We start from the raw sequence: 18,435 nt of genomic DNA, 5'->3' as shown, positions 1-18,435 counted from the left end.
ATGTGCCATTAACACTCGAGAGTAATTGGCTATATACCTTAATAAAGTTGGTCGTCCCGTAACGGTGATGGTTGGTTTCCGTATGTTCGTTGGGTTTATTTGCTACTCCAAAGGGCTTTGCCACTGTCGACGTGGTGCTGCAGCAAGCGGCCCTGCGGGCTACATCGCCGGACACAAGCACTTCGCCGTCGGTCTTCGCCTCCTCGCCATCTTCGAGTTCTCAAGCTTCGCCGATCTGTTCACCGCCGCCGTCCTCCTTCCATTGCGTGTGGCGTCCGGGAGGTCGATGGTCCTTCGTCGACGTGTGCGGTTCCCGCCCCTATCGATGGCAGGGGTTCCACCGAGGGGTCCGGCCTCGGGTCCTCCTCTGCCGCAGGGACGACCTCGTCCTGGCGCCGCTATGTTTGCGGCGGCGAGGCACCCGTCCCTCCGTACAATGCTCCTCGCCCGGCAGCCGCGCCCTTCCCTTCGTCAGGTCACTTGCTCATCTACAACCTATCGCGGGACGACCCGCTGCCCCGCCCCCCTCATGGGTATGCTTACGTGATCAGGGCGATGTACCGTGCGGGGGTGCGGTGAGACTGCTACCTTATGCAAATACTTTTGCTCCTGCACCTGAAATATTCAAACATTTTTTAGCACTTTCATGTTAAATTTTTTTCTATTTGGATTAGTATTTAAAAGTTATCAAGGATCAGAAACGTTTATATTTGAACTATTTTTACATTTCTAAGAACTTTTCATATCAATATTTTTCCATTGAATTAGTATTTAAAAGTTATAAATGTTTTAAAAAGTTTATATTTGAAATATTCAAACATTTCTGAGCATTTTTCATATTAAAAGTTTTTCCATTTAAATCCGTATTTAAAAGTTCTGAAGGTTTTAAAAATAAGTAGGAGATTTTTTTAGAAAACTTCAAGATTTGAGGGACTCATGGGTAATTTGCTTGCAAAACTTTAGGACCTATCTGCAAAACGATGAATCATGCACCATCAAGCGCTACCACGTCACCCTGTAGACTGGACCTCATGTGTCAGAAACGTTATCAATAAAGACTCAATTTGTGTTTAATGCTTGTCTGCAAGATCCAGAAAAAATGTCATAGTTCTTTTGCTTCTCAACATAAAATGATACCAAAATCAATATTTAATTAAAAATACGGTGGTTTAACACTGGTAGAAAAAAGGCCTTTAGTCCCGGTTGGCAACGGGCTTTAGTCCCGGTTGCGCAACCGGGACTAATTAAGCGCGACTAAAGCCCCCCCCTTTAGTCGCGGTTGCTTACGAACCGCGACTAAAGGCCCGTCCACGTGGGCGCCAGGCGTCCGTCGGGGCGGAGGACCTTTAGTCGCGGTTCGCCTGGCCAACCGCGACTAAAGGCCTCCGCGGGTTAATTTTTTTTAATCTATTTGGTTTTCTAATTATTTTTCACTCCTTTTTTTTCTTTTTTTTCCACAATTTCTAGTATTTCAGTTATTGGTCAAGTTTAGTCACTAACTACACTTAATCTCTAGTCAAATTCCTTACCTATGGTCAAACTTCCCGCTCGGTCACCCATCCTCCCACTACTCCAGCACTAGCACGCTTAACTTCCAAGTTCCTTTCCCATCCTCCTTCCAAGTGCTTCGCGCGCATGTTGTTGATACAAGTATCATATCAATCCTATTAACATGTTGGGTCGATGTCACACTTCTTTATTGTTTGAATTTCAAATAATTATTTTAATAAACAAAAGTAATGATGTAATAATAATCTTGAATAAATAAATAAATATTAACTTTTTAAATTTATATTATAATTAATTTTTTAATTTTATAATTTTTTAAATATTTTTTTTTGCCAAACCTAAAACCTGAAAATTTGAAAATCTAAAAATTGGCTAACTTTATGGTTAAGTAATAGTAATCTTTATGCAAGATGCAATTATTAATTTAAAATTTTAAAAAAAATATAAAATACTGAATTTCTGGCAAAAACTAAAATCTTCCTGCTTTCATATTTTCATTTGGAATTTTGAGAATCTAAAAATTGGCTAACCGGGTAAACCCACAATCATTTTGATATATTATACGTTTTTTTTCGACGTCGTATGCAAAAGGTAATGCGATTGTACCATTTTTCAAACTTTTTTTGCAAAAAAGTTCCCTAATAGTAGGTTGCATAACATACAAAAATCTAAAAACATTTTATTTTTTGAATTTTCTATCATTTTCTTTTCTATTTTACAGTGTTAAAAAAGGCGATCCACGGGGGGGGGGGGTGAAGGGTGCGTGGGGAGTAAAAAACCTGGAGAAACCTTTAGTCCCGGTTGGGGACACCAACCGGGACTAAAGGGTACCCTTTAGTCCCGGTTGGCCTGGCCAACCGCGACTAAAGCCCCTTCCGTCCGCCAGCTGTCGACCGAGCCCGCTGGGCCCAGACCTTCGGTCGCGGGTCGCCTCCCGAACCGCGACTAAAGACCCCTTTAGTCGCGGTTCGAATATTTCCGCGACTAAAGGCGGCGTCTGGAAGCCTCTTTTTCTACTAGTGTAATGCTAACAACTCTTATTTAACTGAATGTTTTTTCCTTTCAGGGTTTACGCATGGAAGCCTTAGAGCATCTCCAGCCGTCTCCTAGAGGAGGCTTCCAGGACCCATTTTTTTCATCCGGATGGACGAAAACGGCTCAGCCGTGCCCCCGGCTCCTCGTTTCCCTCGGATTTGGCCTTAAATCCATCCAGAGAGCCCAGGCCATCCCCGGCTTCCCGTGGCCCGGTCGGGGACTCCGGACGAAACAAAAACGCGTGAAACATCGAGCGGGTCCGCGTTGTCGGCGACAGAAATGGTAGTTCCCTCCATTTATTTCGTTTTCCCTCCAAAATGCGCCGCATAGAACCATTTTCCCTGCCAAATTTCGGAGGAGCTACCGCCATCCCCCCCCCCCCAGTTGCAGCTTCTCCTCTTCCCTTCCACCACCATGCCGCGCCGAAGGCGAGGAAGCCGCGGGCACCAAAAGAGAGGCCGCCGGGCTGGACAAACGCAATGTGGGCGGTGGATGTGGAGCGGCGGCGGAACGAAACTCGCGGCAGGACGGAAAGGGAGAAGAAGCTTAACGCGATGAAGGTGGCGGCGGCGGCGGCGGACGAACAGGCGAGGCTGGTCTCCATGAACGTCTCCCAGCCACGCGTCGGCCAATTCCCCGGGCCGTGGCTGATCCAAGGTACGATCGGCTCTCCTTCCACCTTCTCGTCGGCGTTACCCGGCCACGGCCATGTTCTAGGACACCTACGCCGCCGGCATGCCGGGGTTTACGCCGTCACCGCCGGCGTACGACGGTGCGACGTACGAGGGCATCTTGCCTGCCCTGCGCCGTGGGCCGCTCTCCTTCTCTATCCCCGGGATGCCGCCGCCGAATGACGGAGTGATGCACGAGATGATCACGTCTGGCTCCATGGCCGCCGCGTCGAGCCCGGGTTTCTTCACACAAGAGGAGGCAAGGGCGACGGAAACCGTCATGTCGTGGGGTGCCATCGATGATCAGAACGACGGTACCCAAGACGTCGACGAAGAAGATGAACAGGCATACGTCGACCATGACGTCGACGAAAAGGACGCGCCTGAAACCACGACGGCGCTATCCAAGGGGAAGAAGAAAAGGAAGAAGAACTCGCCGCCGTCCGAGCCGCTGATCAAATGGACCGGCAAAGAAGAGGAGTGCCTCGCCGAAGCTTGGAAGACCGTTTCCATGAACGGCATCACCGGCGCCAATTAAACTTCGAGACGTATTGGCAGCAAGTCAAGTTGGCGTTCGACGAGCGCAAAATCGTCGATCCATACTTCAACAAGACGGTGATGATACACGGCGACAAGGCAATGGGCACCCATTGGGGAATCACGCAGGCGGCGTGCAGCAAGTGGCACGGCATACAGGAGGAGATCGAAGAACGCCCGGTGAGCGCGCCGACTTTGAAGCCAAGGTATGCTCACCCGTCGTGGCTCCTCCATCGACCCTGGATCGCCGAGGTATAATCTTGATTTGCCGTCCTGTTTTTGCAGATGCAGCGGGCGTTCGACATATACGCGGACGACAACGACGGCCAGACGTTCAAGAACCTCAACGTCTTCGCCCGCATCGAGGAGTGTGAGAAGTGGAAGGAGGTGCGCAAAAATCTCGCGAATAACAAGGGCGAGCACTACAACCCCTGCAGCGTCGGCGGGCCGCCCCGAGCTCGGCCAGAAGAAGCTGAAAGAGCAGAAGAAGGCCGGCCATCCAGCCGATAGGTTGCAGGCGTCCTTCGACAAGTGCTGGGCCGACGCGAGGGCGCACGCCGCCGGGAGGGACGACAAGCACGACATGCGGTGGAAGGAGATGCTCGCCAACCAGGGCGTCCAGATAGCCTTGATGAAGGAAACATCCGCGGCGAAGAAGAGGAACGCCGACCTGGCGTTCCTGATCGGCGGCAACGTCGGCAAGTTGGACGAGGAGACGAGGGCTTGGTACGACGCCCATTGCCAAGATATCCTCCGGCCCACGTCGGCTGCTTCATCCTCCCCTTCGACATCTACTCCCACCGCTGCTGCGACACCAGCGGCCGCTAATGCTTCGCCAGCCGATGCCGCGCCAGACGAGGCTCAGGAAGGGACCGCCGATGAGCCTGTTATCCTCTAGTTTCTGTTTCGATCGCCGGAATATGGCTGATTCAATTGCTAAACTTTGATGATGCTTTTGTGTAACGGGAAGACGATTTTTTGAAACTATCGCCGCTGCTGGGCGAATGCCGGGTGCGACTGAAAAAATGTTGCCCCCCACGCCCTTTTTACATCCAATCCGACGTTTGTTATGTCCGAATTTTCGACCAGAGGGCTCAAACCGAGCTAGCTCATGGATCCAACTCGTAGGTACACACCGTACACTCTGGGTCGCACGTACAGAGACAAACGGGCCAGGCCCAAAAGTACGAAATGTATGCGGAAAGGTGCGCTACGCAGGCTAACTGACGCATTAAGCCTCAAATAGGATTCACCGGGACGCATCGCTGGCGTGGGCCTGGCCTATGTAAACTAAGCCGAGAGCATGCAGTGGAGCTTGCTGGGTTGGGTAAAGAGCGGCCGGCCGTTTAATCAGCCCTTGATTAAAACCAAGCACATAAATATGTGAGGAATCTAGCTCAGAACTGCAAAACATATTTTTAAATTTCTAATGCAGGATCTAATATCGGCGTCAGACTATTTTAAATTTGTATTATATTTTGAGGTTAAAGAAGGACGCACGCGGACTCGGTTTTTATCCGCGCCGACGCATTTCAAGCCTAAATTTGGGCCCCGAATGTATTGGCGTGGACATGTTAGTCAGTTTCGACAAGCCTCTGAGTTGTGGTTTTATCCAAATTCTGACCGATCAGACAAAAACGGACACATTTTATCCGCTTGTGTCAGGTCGCACAGGATGCCCTTAGTAGTGTATCGCATACATAGACGCTATTAGCAAATATTAGAAAATAAAGGGAGTCACTGCCGCACGTCATCCTCACAGCAGAAGATTCGTGCCCACTCCGACATAATTCTTAAACGTCATTTACATAGAAATGCTCAAAAGAAAACTTCATGAAAGTATATACAAAGGGTCCAAGTCCTCGAGGCCAAGAAGGCCTGGAGGCAGCTTGCCTGCGCCGGTACTTGTGGGACCATCCGTGCGACCTTCCGTTAATTCTGCATCCCACGGCCAAGGCAATTTTCAACCTAAAGCCGTTCGAGATGCCCTAAAGCCTAAACTTTAGCATGTTGCCTTGATTTCAGTGTTAATGTATCTTCATTTCAGCATTTTGGTCCCTGTTTCCTTGGAAGAACAATTTGAGCCCCTTCACCCAATGATAAAAAAAATCTCAAATATTATTTGTATCCAAGAGAAATCAGTGGGGTTCAAATGTACAAAAACTGAGATAAAGCATAAATATCCAAGATCATGTATATGACACAGCAGCAATCGCATCAGATTACACGTCGCGGGCAGTCCTTTTAAGTCACCTGAAAAAGGAGTTCCACACTCGGGGAAGTTCCCAGTGAGATGGAGTAAATTCCACTAACCTAACACATTACACCGACAAGTCTGAAAACCACCACTATTTTTCGAAATTGCAAAAATCTACTGGTATTGCGTTGGTTCGTTGCGATGTGCACGGATTATCGATTTTAGCCGTGCTAACGATATTTCAGACAATGGGTCCCACTATTAGGGTGGCGTGGCAAGATGGAGACGAACGACTAGGACATATCCAATTTGGGTATTTTTTTTAAATTTTCATGGGACCAACTTATTGGTCCTCTCCCACCTCCAGTCATCTCCCTCCTCCCGTCCCACATTGCAGGGACAAAGCCACCGCAGGCCTCGCGCCAACGCCCTGCACTGGAGATGTCCGACGAACTCGCCGCTGGCCTCGCCAACCCCACCTCCATCCCCGAAGTTTTTCCGTTGGCAGCGGGTCGCTTCCCATGCCGTGCACATCGACAGCGTTGGAGATGCCCTACAAGCTCGTGAACGGCCTCACCACCCCCACCTCCGTCCCCCAATGTCGTGCCGCCGACCGCAGGTCGCCACCCATTCCCAACACATCAATGACGCTAGAGACCGATTTTCGCAGGTCAATCTCGCAACAGTGAGGAGGCACGCGATGGCGGGAATCCACTCATAGGAGGTCTAGGGCCGGCAGCGGCCATATCATTCTTGGCTTCAGATAGATGCAGAGGTGTGGATGGGCGACGCCACCTGCCGGGACGTAGGTGGGGGCAAGGAAGGGCGTTGCCGGTGGCCATGGATGACGCCGGCGATGGTAAGTTGCGCGTTGCCTATAGTGCGGGATTAGGAAAGACGGAAAAAGAAAGGAGATATGAGTTGACTTGTATGTCCCTGAAGAATCTACAGAAAACCCCTAAAAGTTAGTTGTTTAACCTTGATTGTCCTTCGCCGTCACATTTCCGGCCACGTCACCCCAGTGGGATCAGTTGTCATATATTCCTTGTTAAGAAGGTTAAACTGGCGAAATCAGTGCACAATGTAATGAATTCTATCAATACCGGTGGATTTTTGCAATTTCTATGAATAGTGGTGGTTTTTCGATATTGTCGTTGTAATGTGGCGGTTCTTTGAAATTTACCCCAGTGAGATGTAATGAACTTGTCTTTAGGGGTTTTCGAAGTTAATGGCATGTTGTTTTCATGAAATTGGCATTTTGAGATGGCAACATGTTAACAAGGCCAGCCGGAAATATTTTGATATGGATGGCAGTGGATTTATTTTCAGTAGATGCTTTTTTTTCGATAAAGGGAATATATTAATATCGATAGATACCAATTACATCCATCATCTGCAACAACGCAATACCCTAATGGTAGTACGGATGCACACAGCCAAAAAAGAAAAAGAAAACTAAGAAAAAAAGTCCCGCTACGGAACTCCAGTAGATGCTTGACCGGAGTGATTCAAATTAAGAAATAAACTCACGAGGCAAGCTGGAAATATATAAGGTGAAAAGAGAAACTTTCGACCTCGAGATGTAGCGCAGGGCGTTCCATGTTCCATGTTCAACCCTCGAGCCCCTGCGTTGTTCATTATAACATACCCAAATACAGAACACTGAACCCCCTGTACCGGACTGAACGCTGAAGAATACTACTTTATACAATTGGAAGGCAGAAGCGGACGCACCACGCACTCACCGCACAAGGCGCACATACATCGGCCGAGACATGCGAAAGGAACAACGAAAAAGTAAACCATCCAGACAGCAGATTACGGTTGGGCAGTGTTTCCGTTCGCCTTTTGCGACCGTCTTGAGATACATGTTAACACAGACGACGCGATATACATGTTCTCTTCTCTGTTTCACGACGCCTCGCACCAATTTGTTGGTAACATTTCTCGGCTCCTTTATTTCGAAGATGATGGTATCCGCTAAAATTACAATGCGCGCTGCAAAAATGTACATGGTGACTGATGATACAAAACGATCCACCAAGACCAACCAGGATTGTCAATTTGTCATCATACAGTCTACCGTTTCGAGTAAACGTCAAAATCCACAGCTGTCACCTTAGCTAGAAACTGGATCTTTGTGGAAGATCAATCGATTTCCATTATTGCGATTCCTTTCGAACATAGGACGGCAATGCTACACACATATGAGCTCCGGTTAGAGAGAGAGAGAGAAAGCGAGATAGTACTGGAATCTACGAAATTAAATTATGTAAGTAATAACTACAAGATTTGTGGGAGATTGGCTTACCTTTTTATCATGGTAATGTATGCGATGCCCTGGACGTTTCCCAGATTAAAGTTAACCCTATTCTCATACCTGCCAAATTGTAAAGCAAGGTATTCATCCACCGCTGCCACTTATTTTTACCTTTGATGCGTGGGGTCATTATGAAGGAATGGGAAATGCAGTTGGAATGTTTGCCGGAGGGAAAGATATTGGCTAGCGTAGGGGAATGAAAATGTTACCTATGAGTTGTTAAGTCACAAAAAGCAACAGTGTGGTCCTCTGACACTGTAAGCAGAATCGGACGACCTGAGGGACGTTCAACTACAGCAATATTGCAGCCCATTTTTTGGAGTCCGTTGATAAGTTTAATACATGTATTTGATTGCAAATCCCAGATCTGGAAAAAACATGGAGCTTGAGGCGGCACACCAAAATAATTTACACATGCATCATTAATAGTACTATATTTTGCTTCTTTTTTCGTGAGCTCTGCATGTGTTGCTATAAAACAATATTGAAGATGTCATACCTGTGCATTCCCCTTATACGCACTGTGTGTAACCAAATACTGAAAAGCCCCGCCCGGGCAGAAATAATCAAGACCATCATCAGATCCTAGATAGCACTTGAATGAGGCGACGGGAGTAGGAGAATCTATGTTCCACATCTGTTAATCTCAAGCATCAGTACGAAATTATTAGGGAAATTGATATGAAAACTGCTCTTATACTAAAAAAAAATCTACACCAACTAATTAATAAACCTTTATCGTGTAGTTTCCTGAGCAACTAGCAAAAATGTTTCCGGCAGTCTGCGAGTTGAACTTGACTTGATACACCAGGCTTGAGTGTCCTTGGAATGTCCGTATGCACTGCCAGCCAGCCTCCCAGTTCCAAAGTTTGATCAGCTCGTCCCAAGATGATGAGAGCACTAATGGCTCACTGGGGTGAACCGCCAGTGAGGTGACGCGATCCGCGTGACCTCTAAAAGTCTGCAGCTTCTCCAATTTTATATATGAATACACGTGGATATATCCTTTATCATCGCCGAATACAAATGCTTGCAGCGGCTCGATGAATTTAGGTGCACTAATCAGTCCGATTGCCATCACTCGCAGAAACTCGTGGATTGCCATCACTCTTGTCTACACAAAAATGAAAAATGCTTAATCAGTTCGATATACATGTCCTCTTCCACAGTTTTAAAAGCAACATGGAAATTTCTCATTTTTTTATCCTGAATTCGGCCGCCCGCACCCTCTCCCATTCTTCTTCCTCCCTCCTTTCTCTCTTCCCTCCACATGTCACCTCGAGTTTTCCCGTCGTCCTCCCTCCACTACAGCAAGCATCTCCCGATAGCCTCATCGCGTCGCTCCTCGCCTCCTGCCTCCGACTGCACCGGCGCCGGCGCGACACTGCTGAGCAGCAGCCCCGTCACGACACTGCAAGGCTTCTCTGAGCCTCGGCTCCTGTCCCTACGGCCGATGCAGATGCTTTTCGCGGCTCCGCCGCTTTAGCATCTCGCGTTTGCTGTTTGGGAGTCACCGACGTCGCGCCGCCTGGTCCGTCTCCCCTCCCATTTTTTTTTAGATAAAAGGCACTCAAGTGCCCAACTTTAAATTAACAAAGCCATCAACGGCGAGAACGATACAAAGTGCTGAACCCAGCTTACAGAACGACACCACACACCCACACGCACTACCGAAGAAACTACAGTCGGAAGCGCGACCAACAAGCTCAGCCAAAGCACCTACGAGGACTCGGAGTAGAGCTGGAGTCTACAGTGCCGGGCCGGAGCTCACTCGAGAGCGAGCCATTTTCACGCGCGCCTCAACAGCACTCCTCCGTCGTAGAAACGCCACCGAAAGCCGACCACCACCGGGGACCAACCCACGTTGCTCACAAACAGAACAACGGGGCCAAGGAAGCTCGACAAGGGAAGGGAACGGAGCAAGCCTTGCCGAAGATCGCCGAAGAATCACCTCTGTCACAACCATCGGTGAGCCTCACACTGTGGGCTCCAAGGCGGTGTCTTCAAGAAGAGCACGACACCGGAGTGCCGCCACCGCCCGATCCGAGGATCTTGGGTTTTCACCCGGACGAAGTAGAGGGACGGAGATTGGCCTCACGGCGCCTTCAACAAGGGAACGCCGTCCGCGGACGCCGCCGCCGTGGCCCGAGGGGCAAAGGTTTCCCTTTGGCAACATCACCGCCATCTACACCCCACAACACTCAACTCGCCGACCACCACGCCACCCTCACGGCCGTGGTCACCGGCCAGCACCAGAGTCATTGGCTCGCCCGCCAACCAACATGACTCCCACCTTCCAGGGCCGCCGCCCCGGCTTCCCAACTGACAAGGTATTAACTGACATAGGCATCCCCGGCTTCTGGATTGTTCAAGATGTTCGACAGAGGTGCCTCATTGACTACTATGATCGGGTGTGCCGAAAAATAGTACCGTAACTTTCTTGCTGTTGTGAATACTCCGTATGCGAGTTTCTGATAATGCGGGTACCTCTGTTTTGAAGGCGATAAAACTTCACTGATGAAATATACCGGTCTCTGGACTCCATGAAGTTTCCCTTCTTCTTCTCTTTCTACCACAAGTACTGTGCTGACCACCTGAGGTGTGGCCGCGATATATAACAGTAGAGGTTCCTTTTCCTTTGGCGCCACCAGTATTGGAGGTGTCGAGATTGTGCATTTGAGGTGCTCAAACGCCCTATCTGCTTCTTCGTTCCACTCGAACTTCTCTCCTTGCTTGATCAGCGCATAAAAGGGTAGCGCTTTTTCCCCTAGCCTAGCGACAAATCTACTCAGAGCCGCGACACGTCCTGTCAGCTGCTGTATCTCCTTAAGTTTCGTCGGCTTCCTCATTGTCACAATTGTTTGTATCTTCTCAGGATTCGCCTCAATACCTCTGGCTGATACCAAGTATCCAAGTAGCTCTCCCGCGGGAACGCCAAAGGAACACTTCGTCGGGTTTAGCTTGAGGCGAAACTTGTCGAGGTTGTCTAAGGTTTCCTTAAGATCATCGATTAAAGATAACCCCTGCTTTGTTGTAATCACGACATCATCAATATATACTTGAACGTTCCTGCCGATCTGCACAGCAAGACACTTTTGCATCATCCTTTGATAAGTAGCTCCCGTGTTTTTCAACCCGAAAGACATTGTTTTATAGCAGAACACACCGTAAGGTGTTATGAAAGCTGTTTTGACCTCATCCTCTTCTTTTAGGCGGATCTGGTTGTAACCAGAATACGCGTCCAGGAAGGAAAGGCGTTCATATCCCGCTGTGGAGTCGATAATTTGATCGATCCTCGGGAGGGGAAAGTGATCCTTTGGACAATGTTTATTGAGACACGTGAAGTCGACGCACATGCGAAGGACGTCAGTGTTTTTCTTCGGGACCAGGACTGGGTTAGCGACCCATGTGGCCTCCGTATGCAGCTCCTTGATGAAATTTGCTTCTCGAAATCGATTAATTTCTGACAACATAGCTTTGCGGTTTGGTTCCGAAAAACGCCGCAAAGGTTGTTTAATTGGCCTAGCCATTGGATCCACATTAAGAGGGTGCTCGGTAAGTTCCCTGGGTACTCCTGGCATATCAGCTGGGCACCATGCGAAGATTTCCCAGCGCTCACGGAGGAACTCGACGAGCGCGCTTTCCTATGCGCTATCCATATTTGTTGCGATAGCTGTCGTCTTCTTGGGATCTGTCGGATGAATCTGTACTTTCTTCGAGTTCTTGGTGGTATCGAAGGTTGGCTCCTTCAGTGGCCTCCCTCCATCAGGCAACATATCATAATCAGTTGTTAGCCTTGACGCCATATATTCCGCTTGCATCCCGAAAGTTTCTGACAGCCGATGAAAATCCTTGTCGCACTTATCTGCCAGCGCGAAACTACCTTTTACTGTGATTGGGCGTTGGGTCCAGGGAGCCTCCACAATAAGTATGTGTAATGTGGTACTGCCATAAATCTTGCATAAGCGGGTCGTCCTAGCAGAGCATGATACTGTGACGGAAAATCCACAACTTCGAATTCTAGTTTTTCTCTTCTGTAGTTTTCTCGGGTACCGAACTGAACGTCGAGACTGATCTTTCCCAATGGATAACTTGGCTTCTCCGGGGTGATGCCATGGAAACGTGTGTCAGTTGGTTTTAGGTTCGCCAAAGATATGTTCATCTTCCTCAATGTATCTGCATACATGAGGTTTAAGCTGCTGCCTCCATCTATGAACACCCGTGAAACGTCGAATCCTGCAATCACCGCCGGCAGGATCAAAGCTGATTGTCCTGGTCGTGAAACTTGCTGCGGGTGGTCTGCTATGGTGAAGCCGATGTCTTGCCCTGACCAATTCAGGTACTCAACCGTTGGTGGAGGCATCTTCTCCGCCATGTAAACTTGTCGCGAAATCACTTTTTGAGTTCTATTGGAAGGTATGCCCTTCTGAATCATCGAGATTGTCCCGTTGGTGTCGATATAAGGACCGTTGGTTGGAGCTGTCGCCAATTGCAACTGGTGTCGATTTTCGTCTGTAATTGCGGGTGGAGGTGGAAGGTGAATCTCACTCCTTGGCCCCTGGGGGTTTCTGTTTGCTGCCTGTGCATTGGCGTGACCCGCATATCTATGCAATGCTAGGAAAGTTCGGCAGTCTTTCTGAAGATGACCCGACTGTCTCTTCCCAGTATTATCGAGAAAGAAGTACATCTGGCACGGTCCATTCAAAAGATCCTCGGGTGATACATACGGCCTTTGGAACCTTGGTCCACTATTTTGTCTATTAGAACGGGGAGGATCCCTGTAGTCGCTGCGCTGTTCACTACTCCTTTGATAGTCATCTCGATGATTTTCTCCATTATTTCCTCGGAAGCCAGCCGATATTTGGCCAGGACCATCATAGTCTGAGAACTGTCGAGAAAAACATCGTCTATTTTGATTATTTCGGTTGCGGTCGTCCTCCGGCGACCTGTACCGTTTATTTTGAACAGCATCTTCTCCATCTGCCCAACGATTCGCTATTTCCATGAGTGCTGCAATTGTTCTTGGATTGGTCCTTCCCAAATCCTCGATTAGGTCCTTCCTTCTAATACCAGCGACAAACGCGTCTATTGCTCTTTCGTCAGATATGTTCTCTGCCGAATTTTTGATGATGTTCCATCTCTGGATGTATGTCCTCATTGGCTCATCATACTTTTGTCTGCAGGCTCTCAGCTGCTCTATTGACGCTGGTTTCTTGCATGTGGATAGGAAGTTTTTCACAAACATGTCCTCGAAAGTTTCCCAGCTGTCGATAGATCCAGGTGGTAACTTCTTTATCCATGATCTCGCCGCTCTGCTTAAGTGTACTTGAATACTCTGCATGGCAGTTGCTTTGGTTCCTCCTGTCAATTTTACTGTCTCCAGGTAGTCGACTAACCAGTTCTCAGGATCTTGCAGACCATCGAACTTATTGTAGTTGTCGGGTAATTTAAACCCAGACGGGACTCGAGTTTTACGAACTCGTTGAGTGAAGCAAGGGAGCCCGCACATATCTTCCTCATCTACTTCTGGTGATTGCCGACGTTCTCTTCTTTCTTGCCGCGCTCTATCGATCCGCGCCTGTGTTGCTGTATTTATCGCATCACCCATTCTTGGAGGATCTTGCACTGTCGCCGCAGGTCGTGGACTATTTTGCCTTGGGGCACCTTCGGGAGGCGTACTTGTACCCGCAAACGCTGTTCCCATGACTCCAACTCCTGGCATAGCCATATTGTACAACGCTTCTCTTGGATCTCCGGGAGGTGGCCTGGATGCCAGTATGTAAGCCTGAGTCGCCATGTATCCAACTTCCGGTGTTTTGGGAATAATGTTTCCTCTCGTGTATATCAACATAAAAGACATGTCGAGGTTTTGGACCAGATGCTCCCTCTCGCCCTCTGGTATGTGCTGCAGCCGAGATCTTCCTCTATTACGAGCTTCCCTGTGATTATCTCCCGAAGTTCCTGATTGTCGACTCAGCTCAGCTCTTCGCCTACTCGGTGCGGAAGCTGCCGCTTTTCTCTGCTCAAGTATCACCCTTTGCTTCTCCAGTTCTCGACTAGCACGCGCGAGCCTATATTGGTATGCTTGCAACTCCTCCACCGTAGCGGCAGTGGTCAACGGATTGGTACCGTTCAAGGCTGTTGTCGCTCTATCCCAAGCTGCTTGCGGTAGCTGCAACTTCTGGCGTGGTGTAGTCCCGACATATTTGGTCCCTAAACCTCACGTAAGATCAGCGGGATCGACGTATGGATTTCCCAAATCATCGAAAGCCTCTGATGTTTCGCTCTCCGGGTGACTGGACTCGCCAATCACGTATACTTGATGATATGTTGACCTTGAGTAGTTATCCTCTGGGTCGGTGACACCGTCGTAACGATCGGTGAAGACCTCCCGAATAAGGGTAGATTTGTCGATGAAGCTGAAGCTGTCGATGCTTTCCGAGTCGCTATCCAGATCGGAGTCCGTGAACGACCCGAAAGACATCCCGCCAAACAGATTGGAGAGATCTCCGCCGACGGCGGGCGTGGTGCTGCTTGTCGACGAGGTTTCTCCGCTTGATTTTGTTGTTGACGATGATCCCGAGGAATCAGAACCAACCGCTAGCGGTCCCGAACGGATCGGTGCCGCTAAACGACGTGATCCTTCTCTCCCGACGCAAAAGTAGAAGCTCCCGAACTTCATCTTCATTGGCTCTTCCAAATAGGCATATGCATCCAAACGGGCGGGAGGGTGAGGAACAAAATCAACTAGACCAGTTTCGATCTATTTACCTCCGTCCATCGCATTGCTTGCCACCGAAGATGTCGACGATGTTGAACGTGCCATGAGATCAGCTCCTTGTCGCCTCTAATTCCCACAGACGGCGCCAATTGACAAGGTATTAACTTGTCAATGCCTACGGATTGTAGACTAGGGTTTTAGCGGAAGTAGAGGGCAAGTAGATCTCGAGGGTTTCAGCCGGAAAAGTACTCGACTGCTAAAAAGCTAGGGTTATGTTGACAATGGAATCGATCTCTCTTTGTCCCTCGCCTCCCCCTTATATAGGAGGTGGAGCCGAGGGTTTCGCGATGTACAAGTTACAAAGTCCGGGAGACTCTTTGAGTTCATCCCGTAATAGTTACAAGTCATTATTCCTAGTACAACTCTATCTTTCCAAACTATCTCTTAATTGGGCTTCCAGGCTTCATAAACTTCGGGTCACGGGCTTTCGGTAAACCCCGGGTACTATCTTCGGCAGGCCCATTGGGGATGCCTATGTCACCAACTCGACACCGGGCGAAGAGGACAAAGGAGGAGGAGCGTCGCATCGAGGCCGCTGGACGCCGAACCAGGAGCAGGCCGGCCATCGCCCCCGACACCGCCACCGGGGATCACCACCTGAAGCCCCCATGGCTGCCGGAGATCTGTAGATCTGGGCAAGGATGGGCTCAAAATGGGCCTGGCCCCCCTGCCCTGACCCGGATTCGAGGCGGCCAGATCCCTCTAGGCCGCATCACCCCACCACGCCGGAGCTCCCCCACGTCAGGCCGGATGGGCGCCGTGCCACCGCGCCAGGCACCTACCCGCGTCGCCCTCGTCTTCCTCCGCCCGCCCAGGCCGGAGCTCGCGCCGCCCGCCACCATGGCCACTCCGGGGAACTGCCGCCGTCGCGAGCGCGCCCAGCCGTCGGCCAGAGGTTGAGGAAGATGGCAGCTGTGGCCTCTTTTTCCAGACGCCTCTTCTGGTCCCTAGCAGCCAAGGCGGCTTGATTTTCGGCCATCATCTTCTCCAGGCTCTGGGTGAACGCAATGGCCTGTGCCTCCCGGGCTAGATCGGCCTTGGTAGCCTTATGGCCGCGGGGACGAGGTGGAAGGGCTTGACGGCCATGATCGTCATCTTCGCCGTCGAGGTTGACCGATGTCCCATTCTTCACAGCTTGATCGTAGGCCGCAAATCTTGTCCTCCACTTTTGTGCGTCCTTGAGCCTGTTCCAGCAATGGACCATATGTTAGCCCTTCTTATGCACTATCTTAAACCTGCAATCACGCCAAAGCCGCCAATGATGCACATAGAATGATGCACATACAATAGAATGATCATGGTTGTCTCTTGTTTACCACTGATATGACGCCAGCGCCGCTAACGGGGTTGTTGATGCAATGTTCGACGGTTGAGCAGAACTTGGTTATCTCTTGTTTGATGTAGTTCCATCTTTTTCTGAGAAACTCTTCCGTGCGAGGGCTTGGGATGTGGTAGGGTGGGTGCTGGAAGGGAGCGGGAGTTCCAGGACGTAGCTGGGAACTTACCGAGCTCACCGACGAGGCCGGAGGAGCGACGCCAGCGATCCCCTCTCGCTTGACGAGCATGTAGCCCTCCGCTAAGCTCGGATGGAGGGCTACTTGCGCGACGCCGGCTTTCATCTGCATCTGCCACACCTGCTGGTTGGCGGCCACAGCAGTCTTCTCGTTCAGGTTCTTGCGCCGGCCGCGACGCTTCGCGGCCTCGACACTTTTCTCCTCCTTGGAGAGCACATTCTTTGCCACTTTCGGCTTTGCCTCCCGGATTTTTCGCTTCTGGGCTGCTCGCGCCGGTCTACTTTGATTTTTCGCGCGGGGAATGACCACTGGCGGGAATAATATCGGCCTGCCTGCCACTGACGCACGGGTCCTACGTCTTTTTCGGCGGACACTCGGCGCGACCGCGGAGACGCAAACCTGGCGCATATTTGGGCCAGATTTACGTCGCCGCGGACGGACCGGTCACTTTGAGTCGCCCCGCTGGAGGAGGGCCCAGACGCATTTCCGGTCACGGTGGAAACAAACGGTCGCTCAGCGCCGCTGGAGATGCCCTAACAGCTAACGACCCGAATCGACCCAATCTGTAGGTATAGGCATCCCATACCGTAACCAACCTCGGAAACTCCAGTTAGGTAATAACGATACGTTTCACTTAGGTCATTAGTCCCATTCTATATTTCTTTGAGTAATTTAATTTAGAATGAAAGATATCTTTTTTACTATTAAATCTGAATGAGACCGTGGTACGTCGGCCTGTTTTGCAATATGCCCCTCACAAATTATTAAAGTAACCTGCAGTCCTCTCTCTCCCGCATCCTATTCTCTTCTTTCTCCAACTACGCCGCAACTTGCGTCGCCGGCACGAGGGCCTTGCGATCCGTCGTGTTATCATAAATCATCGGATCAGCGGGCAGGGCCTCCACCGCGTCAGCAAGAGGCCACAAGCCCCCTTCTCTGTTCCGAAGAGTAGACGGGTGGAAGGCGGAGGCGATGGCTGCATGAAGGGGGCGGAGGATATGGAGGATCGTTCTCAAGCGGACGCCATGAAGGAAGTATCTCTGGTCCGGAGCCGTTTCTCGAGATCCGTTTGTCCAGCATGAGCAGCCATGTATTCCTGCACCGCCACCTCTCCCTTCACAAATCTCTTGGACTTTTTTTCCCGTTCTGATGGATGTGGATGGCTGGATGTTGCCCATTGGATTTTTTGCTGTTTCATTTATCAGATCCGGGTGGTCTGATTCGAGTCCATGGTCTAGAGCTTAGTTCATTGCATCAAGGCTTAGTTCATTGTACCAATTTTTTACGAACATTTGCAGTTCGCTGAATATCAGGGAGCAGGATTGGAGCGGCAAGTCGCGAACCGCTCGCCTGCATCGGCCAGGGCGCTCGCATGCGTCGAGCAGCCAGCCTTCCCGTTATGAAGATGCTCTGCTCCTGGTCATCCGCTGCTTTCGCGATGTGCTTGATTTGGCTGCCGCCTCCCCACTTCTTTCGGATACGGTACCACAGCACCGCCGCCGCAACTGGGAATGGGAAGGGGAAAGAAGTCCACATAACCCCCTAAGTATTGTGTTTGGGACATTAAACCTCCCTAACTATTAAATGGGACAAATCACCCCCCTATCTATGGAATACCGGGCAACTCACCCCCTCAATCCGGATTAGGCTGTTTTGGGATGAGATTGGCTGTTTTGACAGTTGTTTGATCCGGTCACACATGGTCCGGTCGAACCAAATACTAGAACCGTTTGTTCTGGTCCTCTCCCCCGACCCGTGTGCTCTGCTCTCTCCGCGCCGCTCCTCTCTCTGCAGTCCGCACCGCGCTGCTCCTCTCTCTGCCGCGCTTCGCTTCTCTCTCCATCGGCGCAGACGTCAAATCCGATGATCGG

General features: G+C 50.1%; 2 long non-coding RNA genes across 2 annotated transcripts in view; both read right to left on the bottom strand.

Moving 5' to 3' along the window:
* Positions 1 to 7,732: 7,732 nt before the first annotated feature.
* The window catches only part of LOC127323596 (uncharacterized), a 212,023-nt gene continuing 201,320 nt past the window's right edge, over positions 7,733 to 18,435 (bottom strand). Inside the window, exon 2 of the long non-coding RNA XR_011745863.1 lies at positions 7,733 to 8,146. This is a non-coding gene — a long non-coding RNA (uncharacterized lncRNA). The remainder of the gene's footprint in view (positions 8,147 to 18,435) is intronic.
* LOC127321771 (uncharacterized) overlaps positions 9,068 to 18,435 on the bottom strand; it is a 31,642-nt gene continuing 22,274 nt past the window's right edge. The window contains exon 3 of the long non-coding RNA XR_011745862.1: positions 9,068 to 9,383. This is a non-coding gene — a long non-coding RNA (uncharacterized lncRNA). The remainder of the gene's footprint in view (positions 9,384 to 18,435) is intronic.

Source organism: Lolium perenne, chromosome 5, assembly GCF_019359855.2.
Source record: "Lolium perenne isolate Kyuss_39 chromosome 5, Kyuss_2.0, whole genome shotgun sequence".
Taxonomy (NCBI): Eukaryota; Viridiplantae; Streptophyta; class Magnoliopsida; order Poales; family Poaceae; genus Lolium; species Lolium perenne.
The sequence above is the reverse complement of the archived record's forward strand: the minus strand, read 5'-3'. Positions and strand labels throughout refer to the sequence as shown.